The 21,505-nt window shown below is 41.4% G+C and overlaps 1 protein-coding gene and 1 pseudogene across 25 annotated transcripts in view; both read left to right on the forward strand.

Annotated features, from left to right (window-relative positions):
• Rbfox1 (RNA binding fox-1 homolog 1) overlaps window positions 1-21,505 on the forward strand; it is a 1,452,839-nt gene that overhangs the window by 850,229 nt on the left and 581,105 nt on the right. The gene's annotated exons all lie outside the window — the stretch shown is intronic.
• On the forward strand, window positions 745-20,012 carry LOC147820973 (elongin-C pseudogene; annotated as a pseudogene). Its single transcript, XR_015447907.1, has one exon. The product of XR_015447907.1 is annotated as an elongin-C pseudogene (transcript).

A 21,505-nucleotide genomic window follows, 5' to 3' on the forward strand; every position in this document is an offset into this window, starting at 1 on the left:
GCGTTGCACAAAATGGGCTTAAAGATAAATAGGTGCTAAACGAGGAGAGAATTTCTGAACACCTTTTGAAACTCTGCTCCCTAGGGATGCATATTTACACTTACATTCACCCATACTCTTTTTTTTCCTCTACATAAAATAAAACAAGAAATTAAAAGGTCTCTGGGCCAGGGATTTAGCTCAGTGGTTCCACCGCCTGCCTCGCAAGTGCAAGGACCCGAGTTTGATCCCAGGTACCAAAAAAAAAAAAAAAAAAAAAAACCCCAAAACAAAAAACAATAAAAGGTCTCTGAAGAAAAACCAAGTATTTTCCTGAAAGTTTTGCTTAATTATCAACTGGGATGATGCATATAGAACCGAAGGAATATAAGAAAAGCTTGGTTGATATTCTAATTATTACATATAAAGAATGTAATTGAATTAATTCATATTAGAGCAATTACAGATATCAAACCTCCTAATTTTATGAATTCAACTGCTTGTGATGAGACTTAGCCAGGGGCAATTCCTTGTCCAGATTCTGCACAGAAACCACAGAGATTCATTAATGGTTTGCAGAGAATTAATTATTAGGTAAATTGGCTTTCAGTGGATCACTGAAATGGTCATCAGAAGAACTGATTATCCATAAATTTGCTTGCATCCCTTTAAAAAATACATCTCCTCTCCCTAGTGTAGAAATCACTTTGATCAATATTTTTGATCTTATGCTTAAATATATATATATATATATATATATATATATATATATATATATATATATAAATGAATTACTTCAAGTTACTCAAGACTATGATTATGCACTATTGAGCATGTTAACATCAGGGGAAAAACTAGGATGCCACAAGGTCATATTCTTTATCCAACTGTGATATTTTCTCAGACAGATCCCAACTGGTAACTTTTTTTGTTTGATGGAATCCGTTAGCCTGAATCTCCCCTAACTTTATTCGGTCATTAACCTGATGTGTCAATCAATGCTCTGAGAGAGACCATCTCTGTGATAGACACATCCTAATCATATCTCAGATGCATTAATACAGTCAGTAAGCATTTAATTATTTGAATTTAAAGACTACCTTCTTGGAAGGCACAAACACTTATATTCCACTGTCTGAGCATTTTCCCTACATAGGGAAACTACACAACAAGCCATGTTGTAATCAGAACAATGTATAGGGAGCTGATATTCAAGAAAAGGGAAACAGGTGAGAAACAAAGATTGCTTGCACCAGATCCTGAAGACCTAATTCACTCACCTCTACAAGTGTGTAGGCTTGTGGTCAGAACATATTGGAACCAAACAAAAAAATCTTTAACAAAATCAGACTGTCACCTTTGTTGGGTGAGGGGCATTAGTTATTAAAAAGCGGATGTAATAGTCCTCCCCTCATTGTTGGAGAGATTCTAACAATTCCTTGTTTATATTCCTGCCCCCTTCTTTCTTGCTTGCTTGGACACCAGTGGTGGGGGAGATGAAATTGGCCTATATAATAGAGGGATAAGAGAAGAAAGACAAAAAAAGATTTAAAAAACTGTAAGCTTCTGTGTAGAAAGATAGTTATCAACAATGGAGAGAAGAAATTTAGTAACAGCAAGTGAAGGAGAAATTAGAGAGAAGAGAAACTACAAGTAGTTGTGATGAATCACACATGGGGCAACATTTGGAAATTGAAAATAAATGAGAACTCTGGATTTATTATTTTGAATTATCACTTACTGTTGTATTGAGTTCGCTTTAGGATGATTCCTCCAAATGTGGCCCTAATGGGTTCCTAGTTTTGTATGGGTCACCCAGAAATATAATATTTATACACTACATTATTAGCTGTGCTGAACATTAAAAAAATTAAATGGAATAAACATAATAGGATATAATAAATATATAGAATATTTATAGAATGTCCACTGTATTGTAGACACTGTGGTCAATGTTTTACATTTATTGTTTTGAGGAATATAAAATCAGCACCTGGTGAATCCTATCATCTAAGCCTGGGTAATGGTGGGATCCACCCCAATTCTGGCAGATAGTACTGGTGGCATCCTGACAAAAACAAGCAACTTCATAAATATTGGTGTCAGATACGGCCACACTCTCTGTGAAGGGTCAAGAAAAAAAAATAAGAGCACTCAGTAATCACATCTAAACTGAATCAAAATCACAAACATTCCCTAAACTACAAAGTGGTTCATCCTTTGCCTATTTTGACCAATACAGGTGACAGTGATTCTTTACAGACTGCACACATTTTACTTCCTTATATTCTGCCTTTCTTCCAGGTAAGATTTATTAATATAGGTCGGGAATTTAGCTCAGTGGTTCTGCCGCCTGCCTCGCAAGCAGAAGGGCCCGAATTCAATCCCTGGTACCAAAAAAAGATGTATTAATATATACAATAATATAATTTCCCTGCTTTCTAACCATATCAAAGCTAGAGAAAGCCTGTGTTCCTTCAGTTCTCTTCAAGACCACCCAACACATGCCCAAGCCCCCCAAAGGTCATCCAAAGTCCATCCTACTGAGGCTGCCATGGTTACTCATGGTATGTGTTTCCTCCTCTGCAACAGGAGGGAAGGCTGGACAGCTCAGTCAATCTCACTCATTTTAATAGAGGCCACAGATAAAGAGGTACTTGGGTTAGGTCACTTCTGTCCTGAGAGTCTGGAATCTAGGGGTCCCCAGACTCTCCCTCATCAGGCCTCTCTTGGTCTCTCTCTCTCTCCCTCTCTCTGTCTCTCTCTCTCTGACTTAGAAAGGAGTCAGTGAGGGTCAGCACAAAGTGAAAGTACTTTTTAATTGCACAAGGAAGTGATACAAAGCCACTATGAGAGTGGGGCCCCAGAGCTGGGTCCCCAAAGAATCTAGAACAGCCGTCCTATTTTATGGGGCAGGGACCCCGTCTACACACCACTGAGGGTCAACACTTAATTGACTGGATATTGGGCTTGTTGCTAGGGGGTTGGTTTTGTGGGCTAATAGGGGAGTGTGGGTAGGCATAGTGACCTGCACCAGGAGGGACAGCTTTGCTTGCACAGAGCAGGTGTCAAAACTACAACCTCTCAGCTTCAAGCCACAAAACTGCTTGCAAACTGCTTCTGCTTGCAGTCAAAGAGGCTGCTTTTTTTAACCCTCTGAAAAGGGCCCGAGTGTTTATTTTAACCTTACCTAGGGGTCCCTTCTTATCCCTACACTTCTCCAAGGAAGTGGACAGTGGAACCACCTCTTGACCTGGGCATTCTGTCTCTGAGTCTTGGGTCTCTATTTCAGATGCCTCCCTGGACGGATCCACTGCCTCTATGAGTTTCCGTAGTCCATTAAATGTTCTATTACTGCCATAACAACTACCACAAACTTAGCAGTTGAAGTAATATGTACTTTTTATATCACAGTTCTATGGGGGCAGAACTCTGGTTCACTCAATTGGTTTCTGTGTTTTGAGTTTTTCATGAGGCTGAGGTTAGGAGTTGGCTATATGTGCTCTTCTCAGAACATTCTGTGAAGGGTCCACTTCTATGCTCTTTCAGGTTTTTAGCAGAACCTAATTCCTCGCAGCTCTAGGACTGAAGCCTCCATTTTCTTGCTAGGTAGTTGTTGGCTGGGTGCTGCTTTAAGCTCCTGGAGGCTCTTTAGTCCTTTCCTGGCATGGGCCTTTCAGTCTCCAAGCCAGCAGGGGTCCAAGCCCTGCTCACACTTGGAAACTCATTCACTTTCTCTTGCCCTGCATTTCTCAGACTCTAATGGAGAAGGTCCTCTGTTTGATGATTAGATGGGATTCTTTCCAATAATACAGACTAATCTTCCTCCTCTCAGAACCACAACCTTAAAATATCTGCTGTCCATGACATGGATGGGTTCTGTGGGTTAGTGCATCCTCTGGGAGGGAGGCATTAGTCTACACATAGAAACTGCTCTCCCCGCTCCAGCTATCTTCTAATGGATGTAACCATTCTTTCAAGCAAATTGATACATTTCTAACCTTTCTTGATTGGAAGATTGTATCTTCAATGTGACTCTGCATCTGTATCTTGGCTTAATAGAACCCTGGGCTTCTGTGTTTCTCACTCAAATTAGCATTGGCTATATACAGTTAATGAGAAACTTGTCACCCAGTTTTTAGCCACACCATAATTCTCATCTTTTCTTGCCTCAGATAAAGTTCTTAAAAAATAATGCATCAATACCCTCGTAGGAAAACCTGTTACCACGAAAAATTTGTGTGCCAATTCCATCTTCATCCTCTTTGCCTTGTGCATGCTGTTTTTGGCAAATGGGCTTTGTTGAGTCTCGAGTAGATATCATAAAATTTTAAAAAGTAATATTCAGTTACTTAACAGTAATAATTGAAGAGTTGGTTGGCTGCGCCTATAAAATGTTATTCTTTTTTTAAAAAATCCATACATGGGTGAGTTGAGGATTCTGCATCAGATGCCTGGTGCGATCAGAACCATCCTAAAATGAGAAAATCTCTTGCCACAGTGACAAATCCACAGGCCTCAGGAGAAGCCCCCGCAGATCACTAACACACAGCCATAAGAATATATCGACTCTGGCCCGAGCGTGTAAGAAGATTGATCAGTCCAGCAGACTTGCATTAATTGTGAAATAGAAGGGGCGATGCGATCAATGATAGGAATGAGAGCGCAGCAGTAACGATGCCACATCCAGCTAATCCAATAATGGAGAAGCTGATGTATAGCATATTGGAATTCTACCGTCTGGGCACTTGTCACCATAAAGAATATCCCGCAATTATGGGGAAAAATTGAGCAGGCAGCAGTTGAGCCAACCTAATCAGCCTGATGCCACAGTAGTTCTCCTGATTAAACACTAAATTAAGTGACACTCAGCTCTGTAACCTGCCTGCATTATGAAAAATAATCCCAGCTCTAATATGAAAAGTTTGTATTTTAATCAAAGCAAGCTATGAATATTAAAATATTCCTAGGCTATTTTGGTGTCATTTAGCTGTGAACATGTTTAACAATTTATAAATGGATCTTTTGCCATTGGCTACAAGGGGGAAGGACCCAGTGCAATATTGGGAGGTAGGACTTCCTGTGCTAAAAATCAATTAGACCTGATACAAGCTCAGAGAACTCTTAAGGAAAAAGAAGAAGAAGGAAAAAAAGAATGCACTAAAGAGGCCCTGGGAGAATTCAAATTTAGTTAACTTCCATAACAGTTTGCCTAAGGGCATCAACTTTATTCTTTGCTGAAAAGCACATGATCATTCCAGGAGGGGCAAGGCTTAATAAGCTGTGGATACTATGAGGAGCACTTATACACATGTGTCATTATTAAGTCCTGCAACACAAATCCACTGATAATTTTGGGCTAAACAGAAAATTCTCTAGGACTAAGAGATAACTGCTTTTCATGAATGTACAGAGACCAGAAAGAAGGACCTTACATTGTGAGCATTAAGGCCACAATCTCGTTAGTTGACCTCTACAAGTCTTTACCCACCCTACAACGCACACTGGTGAGACATAGCAACTGTTGAATGATTGGGCACAGTTAGAAAAGGTGGCAGTTTCCACTAACATTCTCACAGCTTGCTGGCAGGAAGCTGTGGTCAGTGAAGAAATGTAGATTGGACCAGGAGGGGTTGCTCAGTGTCTGAATCTCTTTTCCAGTGAAAAAGACAGTGTGCTAATAGTATTCTCCCATCAGTGTGAGTTGGAGCAGGTCTTCAGGCAAGGAGAGAAATCACTTTCCTCCAGCTGTACTTTCCGATTATATTTTATTTGTTTGTATTTCAGACCGTTGCATGGCATTACCATTGAATTACAGACAGATTTTCTTTTACCTGGGTGGGAAAGTGTCCATGGAAGAAGGGAGACATCCAGGCTGTGTTTGTATAGTTGAAAAGTCAAAACTGTGGGATGATGTGGATTTATTTTATTAATTAATGGTCATTAATAGAGTCTTCACCCTATGCCAGGTCTGATTCCAAGAGCTTTTACAAAATTAACTCAGATTAATTCTTTTACTGATTCCAGGAGGCTATCATGGTTTCCATTTCTCAGAGGAAAAAGCTAAATGCCAAAGAGCTGCTGTAGTTTGCCAGTCTCATGGATTGTGAGTAGCAGGTGGGGACTGAGTCCAGGCTGGCTCTTTCCTGCCATGTCCTGGAGTGACAGGTCAGTCCAGTATAAAGGTGGCATGGCCAGCAATATCAGTCACAGGAATGAGAGGGATTGGCTGCCATTGCTTGCTATTAGCTTGAGTGGTGCCACATTCCCTTTCAGCACATCTCCTATGTTATTTCATTCCTGGGCATGCCTTTCATTCAATTCTGGACAGACCTGATCATCCAGACTTACAGAAAAAGTAAGAGAAGTGAAGTGGGTTCTAGGCCAGTCCTATGAAGTTACCAGGGGAAAATCCTGCCAGCAAAAATATAAAATAGCCTTAAGATGTGTTTTGGTCTGTCTTGTGTTGTTATAACAAAATAACTGTAGCTGGAGATTTTATAAATAAAAAGGTTTATCTGGCTCATAGCTTTGGAGGCTGAAAGTTCAAGATCAGGCAGTCCTGTTGGTGAGAGCCTCTGCTTGCCTCATAATATGACAGTGGCACCACGGTGCAACTTTACAAGAGCTAGAGGGCAGTCACATGGTGAAGCAGGAAGCCTGAGTGATTCAGCGGCCAGGCTTGCTCTCCTGGCCACTAACTTGTGTCCTAGGAGAAGCATGGCAGTGCCCCAATTGCTAACACTTTCCTCTAGAAGCATTTCTTAAATGGTCCCCTCTTCCACACCACCATATGGGGACGAGCTTCCAGTACAGAGAACTTTGAGGGGAAACCATATTCACAGTAAACAGGGTGATTCTACAATCACTGTCATTTGTCGACTGTCTCTTTATGCCAACCACTTTTGTAGGTCCTTTTGTTCCTTTCCTTTCGTAACTCTTCCATAACCCTGAAAGATAAAAGAAATCACCCCAATTTTAAAGGGAAATCATCTGAGACTGAATGTCTGCATGCCTGTAGATGAGGTCACATAATGGTTAGTGGCAGACCTGGGACTGAAAAATTGGGTCTACTCAGTTCTCCCCCGTCATCTAAGAAGTGTAATTCATCTCCTTCCAACAGGCGATGTTTGGAGCTGTGCGGACATGTTAGATGATCAGTAGCCTTCATTCTCTCATAGTATGGAAAATTGCATCTGCCTCCTTTCCCAAGCCCTGGGGACAGCTGCCTGGAAGGCACAGTGCCCCTGTGAGGATTGTAAAGCAGCGCAGCCCCGCTTCTTTCCTCCTCTGCAGAAGTGTGATTCCACGCAAACAGTGCACAAGGGTTGTTCTCCAAAGTAAACTGGGCTCCAACAGAATCTTCTTTATTATTGGATAACTAATTATTAGCTGACTTTTTCCGAAAGGGAAGACCGGAGTGGGTTGCATTATTTATCATTGCTGGGCAGCTGTGCAGACTAGGTTGGAGGCGCTGCTCTGATTTATCTTCCATGTTTTGACCCATCTCAATAAACTCAGGTTTGGCTTGGACCACCATAGGCTGGGTCATTTATTATTTTTCCCATTAATATAGACTTTATTAACATGCCATTTGCTGCAAAGCGTACAGGTCTGCCTAATCTTTTGTTTCAGTTGTAATATCCTAAACTTAAAGTTACTTCTGGATCCAACACATAAAGTAACCTACAAAAATTAGTCAAAGTTAAAACTTTGTTTCTAGCTATCCCCCTTTGAAATCATCATTTAGGCTTATAATTGATATTTCTGCTACCAAGTAGAAACTATTTTTTGTGTGCCCACCACAGAATTAATATCCCCAACCCCATAGTATATTATACTTGATAATCTTTTATACTAAAGTTCATATCAATATGTCTTAAAAACTTACTAAAAATACACAACTTGTACCTAACTGCTTTTAATTAGCTGGAAAGTACTGGGTTTTCTGAGAGGAAATTACTACTTTTGTGGGTTTTTTTTTTAATTTCCAGAAAAAGCTGATCTATATTAAGCTACTTTTTGTTGTTATTTTGAGTTTCTTGGTGGTACTGGGGATAGAACCCAGGAGTGCTCTACTATAGAGCTTCATTCCGGGCCTGTTTTTTATTTATTTTTTTGTATTTTCTGTTTTGAGAATCTTAAAAAGCTGCCCAGACTGGCTGCAACCTTGTGATCCTCCCAAATATCTGAGGTTATGGGTGTGTGTCCTATCCCAGCCAGCTTAGGCTTGTCCTAATAAGAAATAAACTGAAGATTTAAATTTACAAATGTTATAATGACAGCTTTGTTCTAAGGCAGAGACAACACTAAATTCAATTCCAGTGCAACTTATCCCATGTCTAAATAAAGATGCTCTGTCATAGCTTTCCAATTTTTTTTGTCTAATATAAAACCTGAATGTCTTTCTTATATGTGTGAGTTTTATTTTAGAAAACCCACTGATTACGGTACTATATTTATTGGTGCTTATTTGATTAGAAGATAATTTATGTACAATATCTAAGTATATAAAAGGGGGCAGCCCTGGAGTAGGGTCTGTGGCGGTAGAAGAGACTTGGCTGTGATGTCCGTGTGGTACCGGACAGGAAACTACCAAAGTTCCTTTGGGAACAGAGTAGAATTATATAAGATCGTAATGGATGGTGAGGAGAAAACCTACGGTGGCAGTGAAGGCCCTGATGCTATGTATGTCAAATTGATATCTTCTGATGGTCATGAATTTATTGCAAAAAGAGAACATGCACTAACATTAGGAACAATAAAAGCCATGTTGAGTGGCCCAGGTCAGTTTTCTGAAAACGAAACCAATGAGGTCAATTTTAGAGAGATCCCTTCACATGTGCTTTCAAAAGTCTGCATGTATTTTACCTACAAGGTGCGCTACACTAACAGCTCCACTGAGATTCCCGAATTTCCCATCGCACCTGAAATAGCACTGGAACTGCTTATGGCTGCGAACTTCCTAGATTGTTAAATAAAATAAATTATAATAAACTTAATTTTTCAGTATTTAATACTTGTAGTTCAGTTAGTAATTTTTTCATATATAGCATGTTGCCTGTATGCAATTGAACTGTAAAGTTAATTGCAAAGCAAATTATCTTATTTTTCGCATAGCAATCCATTGAAATTTGTTTGCCACATCAGCAAATTAAGGACATTTTCACAAACAGAAATAAACAGACATGCCAATTCATAGGTGGTTTTGCCTTATCTTTTGGATATAACTTTTAAAATTAGAACAATATAGCAAATGCTGAATGTAGGCATAAATGAACATGTTCTACAAGTAAATAATGGGACTAAGTATTTTTATGGTTTTAGTGTTTTTCTTTAAAGTTCTCATCATAGCTGCTGATAGTATTTCTAGAGTTATGCAAATAATTACATGATAAACATGTTTATAACTTAGTCAAAACATTTTTTATAACTGAAAGAATACTAGTCTTTCTTAAATGTGTTTTTTTAGACTGGGTCATTTAAGCAATGGAACGGGCATTTGTTTTCTCACAGTTCAGGAAGCTGAAACTTGAAGATCAGGGTGCCAATATGCTCCTCATCCTGGTGGCTGCCTTGAAATATCCTCATATAGCCTTTACCTGATGTGTACTTGTGGAGAAAGAGTCAGAAATTGCTCTTTTCTCCTCTGTTTCTATGGGTGCCTATCCTATCAGGAGGGTGGGATCCCCTTCCCAAAAGTCCTGCCTGCAAATATCTTCAAATTGTGGGTTAAGACTTTAGTGTACGAGTTTGCGGGTGGAAGAGGACACATAGCAACTGACAATCTCCTATAACTAGCCATGTACAGTCTATAGGAGAGAGAAGAGACCTTCCCTGCACTCCTCTGGTTTAGATTACACTACTCATTAAGGCAGAAACTCAAAACACCTGACAGTGCTCATTGCCTTCCAAAAGCAGTGACGTGCGTCCTTCACCAGGGAGTGGAGACTGATGCTCCTGCATGGGCCCCAGACTGCTAGGCCTGCAGCAGCCTTCTTTGGACCCTTCCCACCTAGGGTGAGATGCTGAGAAAGCATGCACATGTGTACCACCTTCTCCTCACTTCCAGCTTAGAGATGATTTTATTTAAAAGTCACAGAAATCTAGCTGAAACACCAAAGGAAATTTCACATTACCTCCAGAGTGGGAATTTGGCTCTTGTTCAAAAGGATTAGATACTACCAAGGTACTCTGCTCATTGCTCCTCTGTTCCTTTTCCTTCTGCCCCTCTGTTCCTCTGTCCCTCCCACTCTCCTCCTCTTTTTCTCCCAAATCATTTCTTATCCACACTGCAGCAACAGGCTCCCAGCATCACCCAAGTCACACAAATTACATTTCACCATGCCAGAGAGTGATCTACCATCCCCTCTCAGTTGGACGCCTGCTTTTCAGTTGCAGTCTCTAATTAGTTCAGCTTGTGTCAGTTGTTCATTTGTCTGGGTCCTGGGGTGCCTTGTAGAAAGAGGGTCATTTCCACTGCAAGCATATGGCTAGAAGTAAAGGGAAAATTCCATGAAAACGTGTTCTCAGTAGCCACTACAAGACTTCTACTCCAGGTCCAGACTTACTTTCCCAAACGTAGTTGGTTGTTAAACATTGGTCAGTGGCTGAAATCTTGTATTATTATAGTAATCAGGAAAGGGGGAAAGGGTGAAGTGGTTAACATTTTCCAACTTTGGTGTCACACAGACTCTCTCAGCAGGACAGTTGTGCAATTCTTGGGAGCTCACGCCATGATGAAATCTGAATGGGATGTGGCAAATGTGCAACTTCCTAGAGACAAGATGCTCCCACTAAGAATACTCTTTATATTTTATTCCTACTCCAGTTCCTAAATTTCAGTCTAGATGAACAGAAATAAGAACAAGGACTTCATAAATTGTACAAAGTAGAGAAAAGGGCATGGACTTCGGAATCCTTGATCTGTCTCTTATTGATTGGTTTTGTGATTGAAAATAAGTCAGTTAGTTGTCTAAGCATCAAATTTTATTATCTAAACAAATGAGATTAATGTAGTTCCAACTCACATAGGGTTGTTGAAGGAGCTGATGAGGCTTCGATATGTTAACAGCATAGTCCAGTGTTTTGCTCACAGTATATAAGGTATGATAAAAATTATGGGGAATGTTACTTTTTTTTAGAAAAATATTTCAAAAAAATACATTGCTATTAAACCTCAAAACACTCCCCCTGCTGCAAACATTCTTATCCCATCAGCCTTGCTACTTTCTGAAGCAACTCTGGAAGTCCTCTTTCCTAGGGTCATAAGTCCCACTGTTCTAACAGCCACAGTGTTCTGAGACAGTTCAATGCATTTGCCTTTCAATATCATTTTGACTTTGAGGAAGTCAGTGGCAGATCCAGTGAATAAGATGGCTGAGAACACACCATAATATTCTTATGAGTCTACCTTTCCATTTGGTGGCACTCAGCATCAACATTCACCTTATTTTGATCACACCTCATAAAGAAAAAGGACTTCAGAACTGCTTCAGAAAGAATTGCAAGAAAAATAGGATAAGTGTGTTTGATGTGTGTGTGGGGGGAGGTATTTTGAGGGCTATTCATAGCAATGTGGTGTATTTTACTGTAATATATTTTTTAAAATTATTCACCATATATTTGGATCATCCCTTATCTTGTATGTGAAACAAATAAGCCATCTTTCTCAACTGGAGGCAGTTCTGCCTAACCTCCTACCCAAGAACATGTGGCCACATCTGGAGACATTTTTGGCTGTTACAGCTGAGAGAGGAAGGCTCCTGGCATCTAGCCAGTGAGCAGAGACAAGGGAAGCTCTAAGCATCCTGCAGTGGAAACTAAAGTCCTCAAAAAAAGGAATTGTCTCATTCAAAGTGCTACTAGTGCTAAGGTCAAGAAACTCTGGTGTAATCTATTATTGCAAAGTAGCTGCTGATGCCATATTTCTTGGAACCAGAAAGGAGGGAAGACAATCCTAACAAAATCCTACATATTCGATTGTCACATTAAGATTCACTCTAAAATAGGAAGGACGAGACGTCGGGGGACCACAGGCCAAGTAGACAACAGTCTTCACTCAGTGTGTTAAAGACAATCTGGGTGACATGGCAGATTTATTAGAACAGGGACTGTAGTATGCAGAATAAGTGTAAAGGAACTGTCTGATGTCCTGCAGCTCTGACCGTGGAAGCCAAACCTGAGCAAGATGGTGCGTAAATTGACATTTAAACTGAACGCTAGTCTTTACAGAAGTGCCTAGAGAAAGCTGGGGAAATGTATTTGGGATTTTATTCTTAGCCTTTCAAGGTGAGGGAAGCTGTATCTTGGGTGAGGCAGAGTGGATAGGAGACCAGGAACTGAGTTTGTTAGTTAGTTTGTTTTAACCAGTCTCTAAGCTTTATGAAAACAGGAATTGTGTTTATCACTTCTTCATATCTGCATGGGATAGCACGATAGTCAGTTGATGTTCTACTCCCCTCAGTGTCCTGGGTATTTCCTGCTGATAACAGTTGCAATATGCCAAGTATTGAAAGCCTTTCACTTGCATTTTGTCATCCTCCCATAAGAATGCATTGGGAAGGTGTGAATGTCACTGTATAAGAGAACTCTGAGGCTGTACGTGGACTAGATTTGGAAATCTGGAACTCTTTATAACGCTGAAACTGTTTTCCTGAACTTTGGTGTGGATCTGGATATGCCTTCCTGGCCCTGGGTATGCATCAGGCTCACCTCATAGAGAGGGCAAGTCCAGAACACCACAGCTCTATGATTGTCCTGTAGGAGTCCAAACTCCTGGCATGAAAGTTGCTGAACAGGAAGTCTTTTTGAACAGTTTTCAGACAGTCTTCCCTTTCCATCAGCTTAATTTTCAGGACACTCTGGATAGAAGGCTGTTGACATTATTTTGAGTTTCTGGCTGATTTAAGAGCCCACTAGATATTCGTTTGTGATTCATCTCCTTTTATTAAAAACGCTCTTTTGGCAGCCAAGGAAGTTTGATTATATTTGAAATTTATTTTGATGATTAATCGATAACTTCAATTTCTATTCTATGCTATTCTACTTTATTCCATTCCATTCCCAATTACTACTTTCAATCCTGTTTTCCTGTTTAGGAAAACAGACAGAGATACAATCCTACAGTGAAGGACCTGTGGAACACCAAGTTTCTTGGTTTTACTTGTGTCTGTAATCAAAGGAACACATTTCAGAGAAACATCAAATCTGTATGAAGCAGAAAGATGTATCCACTCATCATTTCCCCAGTAGTCAGTGTGATAGCATCAGCACTCTTCCATGTGTGTTAATAAGGTTGTCACTTGGAAGGGTATCACACTTTCCGGTCTCCTGCTGCAGGTAGGTGAGCCCATAAGCCCGATTCTAGCCAATGGGCTGTGGGCAATAGTGATGCTTGTCTCCCCTGTGACAAACCATAAAGGATGTGTACATGATATCTGAGCCCTGTCATCCTTGTCATCCTTGCCATGGTGATTCCACAGTCTGCATTTGAAGGTAGAGTGTTCTTTAGTCTGGATGCCTGAACAATCTTATGGAACAGGATCTGTTTTACCCTTGGTCTATCTTAGACATGTAGTGTCCATTAGCAATGAACTTCTTCTGTATTCAATCACTGTGAATTGAAACCTCATGCAGTGCTGTGGTATAAACTAACCTGCACCGGTGTTTTATAAAATGGATGTAAGATATTCAAAACAAAACAAGCACGGGACTTGAATTCTACATACTGAGTCTAAGTCCAGGCTAGGTTTCACACTGGCTGAGATCTAACCGAAGTCATTTAATTCTTTGATGGCAGATAGTGCCAACATGAAAGCACTTCTGGGTGCCTGCATCCCATCTCTGAGTTTTCTCGGTTCTCCTTCCCCTCGTTGCCCACTCTTCACTCGACAGATGCAGAATGCAGGAGATGTGGGATGCAGAACTAGAAAGTGGAAATACTGGGCTTGAATCATGGCCTACTGACACTTGTGACCATATTTTGCTCCTCTCTAAAATGGAGTTGATTAGAATATTTATCCCCCTGGGCAGTTTTAGGATTCTGGGAGCAGCCATAGCAAGAAAGGACTTGGACACTGAGTAAGTAAGGTGATCTGTTACTTTGCTTCTACTGGCACTTGTTTGTGAAAACTTAAGCATGGTTTCTCTTGTGCTGTTGCTTGAGTACCATTTACCAACCTTGAAGTCTCTCTGCCTTTTTTTCTCCCCGTAGTAAATGTTTCATCATTTTTCCTGTCTCCCGGTGGAGTTGACCCTCTCTCCCTCACACCATTTGCGTTCATCCTTCAGTTTTTCTCTCTCTCTCCCTTTTTTCTTTTTTTTTATGGTTCCATGTTGCTGTGAGCAGAACTCATTTTTCAAAAGACAGATGGTGGCAGCCCTGTTCTCTCTAAATAAGAAAGCAAAGCAGCTGTTAAGGTGCAAACAGAGTCGCGGCCAGCAAATCGTATCTGCTTCAAATGTTGGTGAAGTTTCCCTTTAGGGAAGAGGAGCTATCTAAACAAAATGTGCGGCTTTGACTGGGCTCTGCCAAGGCCCAAGTATAGAAAGATGGCAAATAATGGAAATTTATAGCATACTATAGATCCAGCACCTTTCTGTCTTGGTGGGTACATATTTAAATCCAGTACTAACGGAGCTGAAATTGATTGCTCTCTAATAACGATAAAATGCCACCAGAGACTGAGATAAATCTCAGCCCCAAACCTTAAAATGCAGAGCACACTCTCTCACACAGACACATGGTTGTAAAATACAGCCAGATACTGCTAACTCAGGAGTCTGGCTTTGGAAGAAGCCCACAGAACTGAGAAAGTAGAGGAAGTGTTTTATAGATGACAGCAAATTGTTGTTTTCATGAGGCTGGGGTCAAGGTCCATGGTGGCCTCAGGTTGAAATGAGTGTTGCTTTGTCTCATGGCTGATATATACTTGACCTTGGCGAGGGAAGCTTTTTCTTTTCTGGATGCTCAATAGCTTTTCTTTTCACCTTTTCACAGCCCTGCGACAGGCTGACTTCCAAACAAATACTGATGAATTATAACCCTCTGGGAAAGGAACATTGTCTTTTTCTTATGCGTTTTCCTCTGCTTGCTTATTTATTTATTTAGAATTGGACACCTCCAGGCTTGGCAAGAAGAGAGTGAGGTATAAAGAAAACTTGCCAAAATGCAGAGTTTGCAAACTGCCTGGGTTCTGTGAATCAGGTGCACAATGCTCCTCCTCAGGCACATTTGGTGTGCAGGGAAAGGGATTTTACAAAGACCCATCCGGAGGTTGTCCCAACATTTGAAACCAGGCCCTGCTGGCTCCTCCAGGACCGCACGGGGTTCCAGCCTTCTCTCAAGAGAGTATCAGATCTTCTGAGACGCAGCCCTTTGGAACTCTGTCCCGAGCCCTTACTGAATGTCCACAAGCCACATGCCACCGGATCCTCCTGAGTCAGGAAGGACCAGGAGGAGTGAAGTTCTCACTGGCTCAGGTTGTGGATGTTTTTTCACACTTGTCATGTGAGGGGATCTCTAATATTTCAGGCAAGATCTTTTCTTGTTTTTTTGAGAGAGGGTCTCACTGTGTAGTTCAGCCTGGCCTTGAACTCAACTATGTAGCCCAGACTGGCCTTGAACTCCTGGCAACCTCCTGCCTCAGCCTCCTGAGTGCTGAGATTATAGGTGTGCACCACCATGCCCAGCTTTAAGGGAGGATCCTTATTTTCAGGGAGAAGCCTAAACTCCAAGTAGCGTTCCAGGCAACCCTCATTAAGAGGTAGATACTTGATACCTCTTTGAGCATCATTAAGTGGTTGTGTGGGTGTGAGTGATCATGTGCTTCATATTCATTCATCCAGCTTTGGAAATGTGGGCAATGTCTATAACTTAAAACTCACTCTGGTTCCAAACAAGAGGGGTGTGTGTGTGTGTGTGTGTGTGTGTGTGTGTGTGTGTGTGTGTTAAGAGGTAAGGATAGTTTTTCATCTTACAAACAATACCCATTCTTTTAGTCTGGAGCATTCCTGAAATTTCCTTAGTCCCCTGGGTGTTATTTTATATAAAACCATGTTACCAATTCCTTTCTTTTCCTTTTTATCCTGTTCCTTTTCCTATACTGAAGAAAGCTGGAAAATAATTTAATTTGGTGCATTTACTTCATTTAGGTTTTGTTATTGCTGGAGGAAAAAAAAAAGTACATTTGAAAAGTTTTGATGATTGAGATGGAAAGGGATCCAAGTCTTCACACACAACGGATTCTTTGCAGTAGGAGATTTTACTGTTTCATAGACGTTATGAGAAAGAGAGAGAGAGAGAGAGAGAGAGAGAGAGAGAGAGAGAGAGAGACTCATGCCATTATATTCCTTTTTCTAAGTGATTTTTGGGCTTCTGTTGGCTCCTCCAGAAACCTACATCTGTTACCCTGAGCCCATAGACCTGTGGCCCTGTGATTTGTGCTACACATATTCAGTTGCACAGAATGTCAGTGACAGGCCCAGGCCTGTGATCCTGGGCTGATTCATTACTGAGGTGACTTTGGCCAGAAAGGAAGTAGAGGAGGTCAATTTTATGCTGAGGACAAAATGCCTGGCTTCCAACACTGTGTGATTATTGGCTCTGCCTGCCAAGTGGCCTTTAGAAGATCACTCCACAGCTCATTCCTGTGAGTTCTGAGCCAGGTACTGTCCCCAGCTGCCACTTCCGCCCCCAGGCCAGGACCTAGCATTGGCCTTCTATCCTGTCTTGGAAGTAAGTCCTGCTCCTCTTACCTCTTGGCTCTCACACATTTTCTATCCTCCTGAGGCAGCCTTTCCTTTCCCATAACCTTCTTTCCTCCTAACCTCTTCTTTCCTTTCCCCAGTGAAATTCAGCTTCCTCCAGGAAGCCTACTCTGATGCAAGCTAAATGAGGTCGGCTAAATTGTCATTCCTCAGCTGGGTGCAGGGTGCCTGCACACTCTGCACCCCCTTCACTTCTCTTCTGTAGATCTAAAATGACTTCAAAATACATTTATAAAGAAGAAATAAAAAGGAATCTAAGGTGATAGTGTGCTTTATCAAAGCTAACAGGCACTCAGATATATCAGTATGAAGAATGAACAAGCAGGAGAAAAAAACCATGGTGGTCACATTACAAAAGGAAGAGAAAGAGGAGGAAGAAAACACATGAAGATCATGAGCCCAGTGAAGGGTCTTGGTCCCTACTGGCATTGTCATGTCACTGTCACCTTTCCTAGTGTTTGCCTCAGTGCCTGGCTGTAGCCAGAGCTTAAGGTTTGTTGAATAAATAAACAAACAGGGCAGGAATTAGCAAGGCCACCTGTTCTCAGCTCAGCAGGCTGCTGCTCAGTTCTTCTTTCCCAGCCTGTCTTGCTTTGGTCCCATTGCTCAGTTCCCACCTGGGTCATCTTGGATTGTTTTTCTCTTTTCCATTCACCCTAAAGTGGCCTTGGCTAAGATGACATGGGCTTGGTCAGGCCACTCTGCTGACCCTGGTATATGGATGGCTCTCCCTTGAGGCTGTCCAGCTGTGGGGTTCCCCTCACAGGGACACAGGGCTGGGGAGGGACACACCTTGCTGAATGACATGGAACCTCCCCAACTCCCCCTTTTCCCTGCACCTGAGCTCCCTTAGCATGTTGGATTTTCCTTCTGGGATTTAAGCATCTAGCACCACAAAGCAAAACAAAAGCAAACACTGACGACTTTGTTGTACTTGTTAATGGCAAATGCCCAAATCTGTTAGTCAGTTTGCAACAACCCAATGTGGGGCGGGGTGGGGGGGTGGTGTGGAATCTTGTGGGTCAGGCCTTGTCTGTCATGAGAGTGGACTATTCTGACACAATGGTGCAGCTTTGGTTAAAAGAAAATCAGTCACTCAATCAATCAATATGATAATACATAATTTTTAAAAATTCTTAAGAGTTTCAAGCATGTGTGAAGTGTAAGCATATTCATAATTAATACATATAGAATGAAAACTTGCCATTTCAAATCATATGTCTACCAGTTTTACCCTATCATACCCTTATACTTTAAAAATTTGTTGAAAAAGAGCTAGGTTTGAATAACGTTATCATAATTTAAGTCATGTGTGGTGGTCAGAGGTGGGGAAGCTGTGATGCCAACTCAGATCTTTCAGATGCCACTGAGGGGTGCAGGGCTATTTTGTGAACTTGCCCTCCAGCTTTGTCATGAAGGCAGCAAGAGGGTAGGAAGCAAGCTGCCTGGGGCCTAGGTGTGCACAGGCCTGTGTGGCTGTGGGGAACATGAAGGGATTCATGGGTGCTGGGATATAAGGAGATGGGAAAGGCCTTGCTGCACTTCCCAGCACCCAGAGGGATCCTGAGGATTCCCTGAGTCCCCAAGATAGCTGCTCCCCAGCCTACAGGAATCCCCAGCAAGTGACTGAACTCCAGACTGGCAGGACCCCTTGGGAGTCCAATAGGAACTCTTTCCTCTCCGAGGATTCCAACTGGCTGATGGCATTGCTTTGTATTCTCCGAAAACCAGAGCTACTTTCTGAGAGGGCTTCTAAGATCCAGGGGCTGCATCTGAGTCTGATTCTTCTAATCTGAGACCCATTTTCTTCAGAATTTGTAGACTGGATTAAGTTTGGATCATACTATTTACCAAAACTCCTGTATATAGTAAAATATTATTAAAACAAAATAATAAAATAGTAGAAGCTTTAGTTTATTGACTGTTTTCTTCCTGGATGCCAGGCGTGATTCTTGAAGGTAGGTAATCACTTTCTGGAGATGAGCATCAGAGGCTGGAGAAATGAGATCACTTGACCAAGGCCTCTGTCATACAGGTGGTAGAGATAGGATTCAGACTCAGGTTTGCCTGACTCCAGAGCATGTTCTTGCCCCTCTATGCCACAGTTCCCATGTGGGGCACCTGCTTGAACTGAAATGCTGTGTTTCCTTTTGTGTATGGCCCAGATGCTCCAAGAGGACAGATACTAGTCCTGGTTAAACAAAAGAAAACAAACAAACAAATAAAATACCCTAATATCACTATGTATCTGTTATGAGCCTGGTGCTGCAGTAGGTTCTGAATGTATCTGTTCGTTCCTCCATGTAGCTGACACCTAGCTAAAGAAAACAGGGAGTAGGGGATAGATAAATAGGCAAAATGGAAAACCTGAATAATGATCAAGTACTTGTGAGCCAAGGCCCTTCTTAGTGCTCTCTGTATGTTAGTTCATTTTATCCATGCAAAGATGAATGCTATTCTTATTGTATTACAGGCAAGGAAGCTGAGCAGCAGAGGAGTTGAATAACTGGCTAAGTCCACAGAACCAGATCTTTGCAGAATTGGAGCTTGAGCTGAATCTTTGCTGCATTTTGCTAAATAAAGACAGCCAGGCCCAAGGCAGAATGGACCCAGTGGAATGCTCTTGCAAGAAAGTGGCATTCTACTTGAGACTTGAAAAGCAGAGAGTGGTCATTCAAAGAGTAGAGGTGAGAGAATTCTAAGCACAGAGTCCAGCCTGGGCAAAGTACTGAGCTAGGAAATATTCTGGCAAGTTCAAAGCAAACAAAATATTCCACGGAGGCTGCTGAAAGAAGGAGCAAATGACCTTCGCAAAACGAAGGATTATGGGTCACAGACAGAAGATAGTGCTAGATGAGTGATGCAGGCCTGCAATCCCAAAATCTGCATGGCTGAGGCAGGAGAATCTGGAGTAGGAGCCCAGCCTGGGTGATTTAATGACTTAGTGAGACCCTATTTTTTTTTTGTATTAAATTCTTTTATTGGTACAGTGTAAGTATACAACACAATTACATTTCTCATTGGGAATTGTACCTTTACATAATGCATCTTGGTTCTTATTTTTTCCCCATTCCTAGCCCTCCCTTCACACCCTCCACCCTTCCCTATTTACAAAGACTTTATTTCCAATTTTTCCATTTCTCATCGTTTTTCCTTTCCCTTCTTTCCTTTCCCCTGCCTCTCCCACTACCCCTACCCCTTTGGACATTTTCTTCCTATTTTACATTATCGATTATTCATTCTAATCATTGGTACATTTTAGGTATACAATATAATGACATTCATCATTGGAAATTTGCACCTTTCCATAGTCTCTCTTGGTTCTTATTTTTCACCCTTGCCCAGCCCTCCCTTCAACCCCTCCAGTCCTCCCTATTTACAAAGATTTTGTTCCTATTTTTCCATTTTCTCATATTAATCCCATTCCCTTCTGTCCTTTCCCTAGCCCTCCCACTTCCTTCCCCTTTGCCCCTTTTCTTCCTATTTCACATGACCTATTATACATTTAGTCTTTATTTACACTTTCAGTTTCTCACACCAGAGAAACTATTCGGTATTTACACATGTGTGTCCTATTTATTTCACTTAAGAGTATTGCCTCAATGTGCATCCACTTAGCTATAAATGTCTCTAATTTCTCATTTTTTATGGCTGAGTAGTACTCCATTTTATAAAAAAAAACCCCACATTTTCTTTATCCAATCTCCAGTTGATGGGCATTTGGGCTGGTTCCAAGTTTTAGCTATTACAAACTGTGCTGCTATGAACATGGGTGCACATATATCACTGTGGTATGATTCTTTTAATTCTTTGGGGAAGATCCCCAGCAGTGGAATAGCGGGGTCAAATGGGACTTCTAGTCCTAGTTCTTTGAGGTATCTCCATACTGATTTCCACAGTGCTTGCACCAGTCTGCACTCCCACCATCAGTGGAGCAGGGTTCCTCTTTCCCCACAGCCCCACCAGCATTTGTTATTGGTTGATTTCATGATAGCAGCCATTCTTTCTGGAGTGAGGTGGAATCTCAGCGTTGTTTTCATTTACATCTCTCAAATGACCAGTGATGTTGAACATTTTTTCATGTATTCACTTGCTATTTCTACTTCTTTGTCTGAGAAATGTCTGTTCATTTCAGATGCCCATTTTCAGATTGGGTCTTTAAATTTGGGAGGTCTGATCTTTTTAAGTTCTTTATAGATTCAAGATAGTAGACCTTTGTCTGAGGAAGAGCAGGTGAAGATTTTTTCCCACATTGTGGGTTGGTGAGACCCTATTTTGAGATAGTGAGACCCCATCTCAAAATACAAAATAAAGAAAGAGCTGGGGATGTAGGCCGGTGTGAAGGCCCTGGGTTCAATCACCCCAGTACTGCAAAATAAGGAGCAGGAGAAGAAAGGGGAGGAGCAAGGAGGGAGGAGGATCAAAGATGCTGACTGTGTGGAGATCTGTTCTCTCTCCATATTTTCTTCACACATGCTCTTCAGAAGAAACTTTCTTCTTTCATGCATTCTTCCATATACATGTGGACGCCAGACAACCAAAACAGAAACCACACAATGACATGACCATTTCCCTTCTTTTCGGTCAGAGTGAGGGGTCATCTATGGATCATTATTTCTTTTTCACTCCACTCAGAGCCTCAGAACCCTTCTCAACACAATGTAGTAGGCTGCCATTTTTCATCACCTGGAGGCCAAATTCGTTTGTTATTCCTGCAGATGTTTCCTGTAAGATCAAAGTTACAGAATTTGGAAAT

This window comes from Heterocephalus glaber, unplaced genomic scaffold (genome assembly GCF_053883595.1).
Source record: "Heterocephalus glaber isolate CG9 unplaced genomic scaffold, H.glaber_assembly_v1.0 deba00001781, whole genome shotgun sequence".
NCBI lineage: Eukaryota > Metazoa > Chordata > Mammalia > Rodentia > Bathyergidae > Heterocephalus > Heterocephalus glaber.